The sequence below is a fragment of the Mesoplodon bidens genome, assembly GCF_964165515.1.
Source record: "Mesoplodon bidens genome assembly, chromosome: 3".
Lineage (NCBI taxonomy): Eukaryota > Metazoa > Chordata > Mammalia > Artiodactyla > Ziphiidae > Mesoplodon > Mesoplodon bidens.
The window spans coordinates 99,270,825-99,279,313 of NC_138178.1; the positions used below are offsets into that span (position 1 = coordinate 99,270,825).

At 41.3% G+C, this 8,489-nt stretch overlaps 1 long non-coding RNA gene across 1 annotated transcript in view; it reads right to left on the reverse strand.

Moving 5' to 3' along the window:
- The window catches only part of LOC308613941, a 269,786-nt gene extending 268,090 nt beyond the window's left edge, over positions 1-1,696 (reverse strand). Inside the window, exon 1 of the long non-coding RNA XR_014015355.1 lies at positions 1,259-1,696. This is a non-coding gene — a long non-coding RNA (uncharacterized lncRNA). The remainder of the gene's footprint in view (positions 1-1,258) is intronic.
- Positions 1,697-8,489: the final 6,793 nt, after the last annotated feature.

An 8,489-nucleotide genomic window follows, 5' to 3' on the forward strand; every position in this document is an offset into this window, starting at 1 on the left:
CAACTCTTAGAGGAAAACATAGGTAGAACACTCTATGACATAAATCACAGCAAGATCCTTTTGGACCCACCTCCTAGAGAAATGGAAATAAAAACAAAGATAAACAAATGGGACCTAATGAAACTTCAAAGCTTTTGCACAGCAAAGGAAACCATAAACAAGACCAAAAGACAACCCTCAGAATGGGAGAAAATATTTGCAAATGAAGCAACTGACAAAGGATTAATCTCCAAAATTTATAAACAGCTCATGCAGCTCAATAGCAAAAAAACAAACAACCCAATCCAAAAATGGGCAGAAGACCTAAATAGGCATTTCTCCAAAGAAGATATACAGACTGCCAACAAACACATGAAAGAATGCTCAACATCATTAATCATTAGAGAAATGCAAATCAAAACTACAATGAGATATCATCTCACACCAGTCAGAATGGCCATCATCAAGAAATCTAGAAACAATAAATGCTGGAGAGGGTGTGGAAAAAAGGGAACACTCTTGCACTGCTGGTGGGAATGTGAATTGGTACAGCCACTATGGAGAACAGTATGGAGGTTCCTTAAAAAACTAAAAATAGAACTACCATATGACCCAGCAATCCCACTACTAGGCATATACCCTGAGAAAACCATAATTCCAAAAGAGACATGTACCAAAATGTTCATTGCAGCTCTATTCACAATAGCCCGGAGCTGGAAACAACCGAAGTGTCCATCATCGGATGAATGGATAAAGAAGATGTGGCACATATATACAATGGAATATTACTCAGCCATAAAAAGAAACGAAACTGAGCTATTTGTAATGAGGTGGATAGACCTAGAGTCTGTCATACAGAGTGAAGTAAGTCAGAAAGAGAAAGACAAATACCGTATGCTAATACATATATACGGAATTAAAAAAAAAAAAAAAGTCATGAAGGACCTAGGGGCAAAACGGGAATAAAGACACAGACCTACTTGAGAATGGACTTGAGGATATGGGGAGGGGGAAGGGTAAGCTGTGACAAAGCAAAAGAGAGGCATGGACATATATACACTACCAAACGTAAGGTAGATAGATAGTGGGAAGCAGCCACAGAGCACAGGGAGATCAGCTCGGTGCTTTGTGACCGCCTGGAGGGGTGGGATGGGGAGGGTGGGAGGGAGGGAGATGCATGAGGGAAGGGATGTGGGAACAGATGTATATGTATGACTGATTCACTTTGTTATAAAGCAGAAACTAATTAAAAAAATTAAAAAAGAAAAAAAAAAGTTACGTGTTTTGGGCTTCTCTGGTGGCGCTGTGGTTGAGTCCACCTGCCGATGAAGGGGACATGGGTTCGTGCCCCGGTCTGGGAAGATCCCACATGCTGCGGAGTGGCTGGGCCCGTGAGCCATGGCCGCTGAGCCTGCGCGTCCGGAGCCTGTGCTCCACAACGGGAGAGGCCACAACAGTGAGAGGCCTGCGTACTGCAAAAAAAAAAAAAAAAAGTTACGTGTTTTGATGGAAAACGGTGGCCATGGTTAGAATTTATGCTATAGTGATTATAGAAAAGAGATAGGGAAAAAATGTACTTGCTCAAATTTAAATCAAAGTAAAAGATTCATATTCTTAATCTGAGAGTAAATTATATACAAATGCATTTAGTTATTTTTGTAGTGAATAAAGATTTACTATGTTTATTTAAACTCCCCTGTGCAAGAAGTTTCTGAGATGACCCACTATATTCAGGGGAAGTCAAATTTAATTTCATGGTTGATCTGTATGATCTGCCAAATTCCATGTTTGATGGCATTCCACTTATGATACAAAATATTGATTTAACACGATTTTTGGCTAGTGTGATTCCTGCTTTCCACAGTGGAATTGTTGTCTGAGTGAGCTGGATAAAAATGTCGGGGGAAATGGGTGGTGGTGAACATGTGGACCCTGAGCTGCTTCCAGTATGAGTTATCAAGTTAGTCTTTGCTCTCCATGCTGTTGCACTGAAAGAAGAAATTCAAAGGTGTTGACTGCACATAGATGTGTTTCAAAACCGTGTGGCCTGAACAATAAACAGCTCCTCACATTAACAATCAGTAAAATATTTATTGAACACATACTATAGGCAAAACCCTGTGCTAAGTGTTGTAGCATATGCAAAGATGGATGATAGAAGGTCCCTGGCTTACAAGAGTGTAGGGAGTATGCATAAGTAACCTTAAATCAAGGCAGACTATGAGAGAGTATTATAAGAGAGCAGGCGAGACAAACTGACTGAGTGTTCAAGGAGGCTTCTTGAAAGAGTGGAGATTTAAGCCAGGCTTTAAAGGTAGACCTTAATTGTCTACCTGAATCCAAATTAAGTTACCATGACTAGATACATTTTAATTCAAGGCCTTAATCATCAGAAAAAGATTTGCCAAATCTTCTATGTGTATACAAAGTAAATATTAAGCCACATGTTATGTATATTGCTTTTGTAGAAAACTCTGTAATATGAATGTTAGAAAAATTAAAGCATGATAGTGAATGTAAAATCGGAAAAGTTACTCCTTCATGTATAAAATGTAATTCCCATGCCTAAATATTCAGATACAAACACTATCCTATGGCTTCCAGCAGATATGATACAGGAATAAGAGGCTGATTTTTTTTTTTTTTTTTTTTTTTGCCACATTGTGTGGCTTGCGGAATCTTAGTTCCCTGACCCAGGGATGGAACCTGGGCCCACCGCAGTGAAAGTGCCGAGTCCTAACCACTGGACCACTAGGGAATTCCCAGGAGGCTGATTTTTTTTAAAAATCAAACAATACCTTCTTTTTTTTTTTTGCGGTATGCGGGCCTCTCACTGTTGTGGCCTCTCCCATTGCGGAGCACAGGCTCCGGACATGCAGGCTCAGTGGCCATGGCTCACAGGCCCAGCCGCTCTGTGGCATGTGGGATCTTCCCGGACCGGGGCACGAACCTGTGTCCCCTGCATCAGCAGGCGGACTCCCAACCACTGCGCCACCAGGGAAGCCCAATACCTTCTTAAGTAATGCGAAAAATGTATAATCAACTGCAGGAAATTTTAACCTGGAGTTTAATGCACTGGAAATAGTTGGGTCTGTATTTGCAGTGTTCCTCTTTCTAGACTGTTCAGGTTTCATGGCATCATCTCCAGTTCCAGGTCAGTGGGGACATCACCCTCCAGGCCACTGCCCCACCCTCACTTGCCCAGGATGCCATTGATGTATGATGCTGAATCATCATATAATGAAGAACCAAGTACTCAGGCTTTTCTAATTTTCACAGAAAATGAACTTTAACTCAAAACTATGCCTGGTTAATTAAACTTTCCTGTGATCTAATTTGCTCTAATTATTTCCATAAATTGAGATGTAACAGGGGTTATGTAAAATTATCGTAACAGAAAATTGAGTTTTAGTCTGAGTTTTAAGCTAGGATGAGGTTTCTGAATTATTGCAACCTGTTGTTGAATGTAAATACTCTTAAACAAAAATCAGAACTGTACAAAATAAAATAAGGTTTTTCTCTCCCTCTTTGAAACCCTAAGGTAAAGTTTCACTCTCTTAAAATACTAGAGACTGAGGTTATACTGCACAAATAAAGCTGAACAAACAATTTTGAACGAGATCCAATGAAAAACTGAGTAATCTAAATCTAATACATTTACCATCCACTACTAACTATAAGCCAAACTACTACCTACTTCCTGAAGGGTGTAAAATCTAATTACACCCTGTATTAAAAAGCATTCACATTCTCTATCAAATTATATTTTCATATCTCTGTGGCACTAGGATGGCAACTTTTGAAATATTCCCAACAGTTTGTTTGTTGAAGAGAAAGAAGGGAGAGGGCAACAAGCTATGGGGGAAATAAAATGATTATCACAAATGGGAACATGTTAAACTGAACCACAAAGCTTTGCCCAGAGTTAGAACCAACACTCAGAAGAAGATATGAACAGAATGAATTCACAACCCAAATCATTAAAACAAGCAAGAGTTTGGACCTTAGGATATCCTTCATTGTGGCTAACTAAATCACTTTCTACTCATGCTGATGTAAATCTGGCAATAACACAGAGCCTGGACTTCACCAATGGGAATAACAGACACCTATAGAAGTCTTATGAAACTGCCCGATAAAAGTTTTTTTGTAAGCAATTAAATAAATATATTAAATTAAACTCATCTATATTTTTAATGCACCTCATTGTAGTTCATTATGTAAGACCCCCATATGTTCTGTATCATTAGTGAAATTCTCAGTGGTGTAATGATGTAGTACATACACATGGGGTAAAGTAATGCATTTTTCATTTCTTCTACACATTTCATTACAGGGTGGAGATGCTGTAATTTTTCACTTAAGATTCCATTTTGGTGTGGGAAAGGGGAAATAGACCCAGAGCCAGAGCTGCTTCCAAATTCTCTAATTTCATAATTCAGCAAACTGATAATTTGCTGAGGATAACTTTTCTTAACATTTCTCTTCCCATGAGTGCTCAGGAAAAGAGTGATAGAGGTTGCAGTTGCTAGCATTTTTTCTTTTCAAACAAACCCGAGGTGTTTGATTTTTGAAGAAAATGAATTCTTTCATTCCCATTTTTGGCAATAATAAGTATAATTTTTTTTTTTTTTTTTTTTTTTTTTTTCTGTACGCGGGCCTCTCACTGTTGTGGCCTCTCCCGTTGCGGAGCACAGGCTCCGGACGCGCAGGCTCATCGGCCATGGCTCACGGGTCCAGCCGCTCCGCGGCATGTGGGATCCTCCCAGACCAGAGCACGAACCCGTGTCCCCTGCATCGGCAGGCGGACCCTCAACCACTGCACCACCAGGAAAGCCCTAATTATAATTTTTGATCTAATTCCTTAAAGGGAAATTCCAGTTTATGGAAGATGGGAAATGTAGGATCCCATACTAATCAAAGTTAGTTCTTTGCTTTAGGGATTATCCATTAGTTTCCTTTTTTATTTTTATTTTTTGCTTGATTGGTGTAACTAGAGTTTTTTGATGACCTCAACAAAAATGACTGTTCCACAGAGTAGTCTATAACTCTCTAGGATGATATGAAATGCTGTGGGATCACAGCCTATAAATAGCTGTGCACTGATCCCATGGCATTTCTGTTTGTAATGAAAGGTTACAAGCCAACATAAAGGTACAAAAGTTAAGTATTTCCATGGGATGTTTCAGAGCCCCTAGTGTTTATAACTGCTGCTTCTCCATTTGCTGAGCTTGTTTGTCCTTTCCTTTCTCATTTATCAACAACAATGAAAGGGCTTCTCAGAATTTGAGCACTAAACTGACTGTGAAATATTCTTCCCCCAGTCTCTCAGCTTCTGCCTCATCTTGGCCCAGGTATGCAATGCAGCTGCAACAGAACCTACCTCACCCATCTCCATCTTCCCTGTGCCTTTATCCCTCACCTGCACAAGTGAAGAGGGAAGTCTTTCTAGAAGGAAGATACGTTATTACACATTATTTCATTAGAAGAATCCTGTTGAGCAGGGACAGCCAGTGGGCTCAGTGAAATGATTCTTGGGATGTATGTGGCTATTACAGGTTGATACCAGACAACATGCTTCATTTTCCCTGGGGTATATCCAGCAACATGCATTTTTCCTTCTCACCCTTTGCAAATATATGATCTATAACATATTTTCCATTCCTTCACTTTATATGAATTTTAATAATTACTATACTCTTTTCCTTTGAAGTGTTCATGTTAGGATGAGGCCTGGGCCAGGGAGAAAGGAAGAAAGAAGGAAAAATAAGTAGCAGAAGAGACCCCCATGGGTTGGTAGGAGGGAAAAAAATGTTAAAGTAATAGCCAACAAGCCAGCAAGTCCCAGTTGTCTACTAAGTGCCTCTTTAATAATGTCAGGGAGACAATGACATTGAACAGTTGCTGTTTTCTGTTCAGCATCACTTCCTTGTCTGACATTAAGTTGATGTCCACCAAGGCCATGGCAGACCCAGTTCTTCCTGTGCTCCTCAATCTGGAATACTTGCAGGATAGTCAAGGCACAGATGATGCAGTGGATGCAGTCAAGGCACAGATGATGCAATGGATGTAGTATTTTGTTGCAACAAGAGCTGATGAAGAACAAAGACCCTGGCAAATGAGTGAGCTGGCTGCCCTAATGCCCACTCCATTGTTCTGTTTTCTAAGGTAAATTTCTCTGCAGAATGGGCACTCAAAGAAAAATAATTATAAAGGCCAAACTGAAAGGCAAGGCTAACTATATTTGCTGCCTCCTGTAAGAGATTTCCTTTCAATTCATCTGAAGTGTGCAGCATCTACCATGTGATATTCTGTTCCTCGACAAATAATGACCCACATACAGCTGTGCACATTATCTGGCAGACAGATGTTGGATTAGGGCTGCAGTTGATATAGTTCATATGCAGAAAGAAAAAGAACAGTCCATTAGCACTAATTCTCTTCTTTCTTAACAGGTTCACTATTTGAACCAGACCCTCCACTTGGTTTATCTGTAAAACATAGTAGATTCAGTCTCTTCTTGATGTTCTCCTGTTTCAGAGAGGAGTTAATCGGGTTAAAGGTTTTGGCCTTTAGCCAAAACCTCTGATTCCAGACTTTAAACAGGAATGCACTCACTTTCCCCCGTCTCCATAACTACGTTCTCGGGGGACTGGGGAATTTAAGCTGAAATTAGATGGCTACAAGTGCTAACACCTGCTACAAGTTCATCAGTTTTTGCTGGCTTTACAGCAGTGTCGGCTGTTTCAACAGTTTGTTTAGTGAAAGATGGAGAAGGGAGCAGTGGCCTTATCAGTCATGGTGTGCCATTTTTTCTGTGTCTTTTCTCATTTTTCTGCCTTCACAGCCACGCTATGACTGAGCATGGCTGTCCTCTCTTGGGCTTCCACCTCATTACTGATGCCCACAGAAATAAGACCAGTGGAGGTAGCCACAAATGCCTTCCTCAGCTGAGAGAGCCAGAAGTGCCTGAAGGTGACCTCAGTTGTTTATAGATTTTCCTTTTTCATCAGCACGTGCAGGCTGGGGTGGTGAGGAAGATGGCCCACTCCTCTGTTCTCATGGGAAAAAAACCCCACATTTGGGGGAGGTCTCAGACTTATGTGGGAAATGAGAACCAGATGAAAATGTCTTACCAGCCACTCCCAAAACAGAGCACAAACAAATGAGAATGGATCTCAGCTGGGAACCTCTAGACCTGCGAGGTTAGGAGAGGTGGGGAGAATGAGGAAGGGATCGAGAGGTCCTGGAATCAAAGACTAATCCTTACCATTCCCTCTTCACCACGAAGGACCCTCAAGATAGGGAGGCTCCCAGTCCAAAACCTCCTGTGCCGCTCACAGCTGCTCCTCCAAAGGCGAGACAAGCCCCAACAACAACTCAGCTGGGAGAGAGCACAGAGGTATCCACTGCCCTGGTCGGCTCCTGTCTAGTTGTGCAACTTGCATTAAGTTATAAAGCTCTCCTTGTAGTGAATTTCAACATTAAACAGCCTCTTTCCTGGGTTCTAAACTCCTTCTGCTTTCATCCCTCTCTTCCTTTGCAGCCTATCATTTTAAACTCAAGCAAGCTCTTGTCATCTATGCCTTTCTACTTTCTGGAAGCACAAGTTGTGTCCTGCTCTCTCCTATTGAGTATTCTGCTTTAATTGTAGTTTATAAAGGTATTTCTTGCTCCAAGTCTGCTGGCATGTGTGGGACCTAACCCAGTGAGTTCTTTTCTCTCCATTTTATTTCTAGCAAAATGCTTCCTCATCCCAGCAAGATTTGACTCCATCTCTCTTCCCTTTCTGGGTTTTGAAGCACTCATACTACTAAAATCGGGACCCTCGCCCATCTCCTTGGTGCTGGCTGGGAGGATCCATAATAAAGACATTTCTAACACCCATTTGCATTCAAAGGTAATATCGGCACCCTTTCTCTAAAAGCCCCATTGTCCCAGAATCCTGGATTAGAGCAACCAGACATCTTCAAAAGGCAGTCATTTCTTTCAACTTCATTTTGCTAGAATTGAAGCTGAGGCACAGAAAGATGAAATACTTTGTCCAACTTAGTGTTTTTCTCTTAGAACATTTTTAAAACTTAAAATTTGCTTTATGCACGTTAAAACACAAATCTCTAGGCCCTTGGTTAAGAGGAGAAGCATCTAGCTGGAGGGTATGAAGTGGAACTTCCTTTTAATTCCATTCTAATTTGCCTCTAGACTGTCCTCACCTGGAGGCTGAGGCGCTGGTGGCCAAGCCCTTGAACCAGAGGTCAGCTGAAAGCACACGTGCCATCAGCACCTATTGTACTTTGTCCTGCATCGTGGAGGCAGAATGCAGGCTTTGTACCATACGCAGATGACTCCCTTCAAACCTCGGCTGCAGGTGGAAGCACAGCAAGGGCTGTGGGCAGGCAGGGTTTTCTCATCTCCAGTGAGTATTTACTTAACACCGCAGGGTAGATGATCACTTCCAAACAGATACCCTCTTAGGATGGCCTAGGAAACACAGTGGGCAATTAACCTTC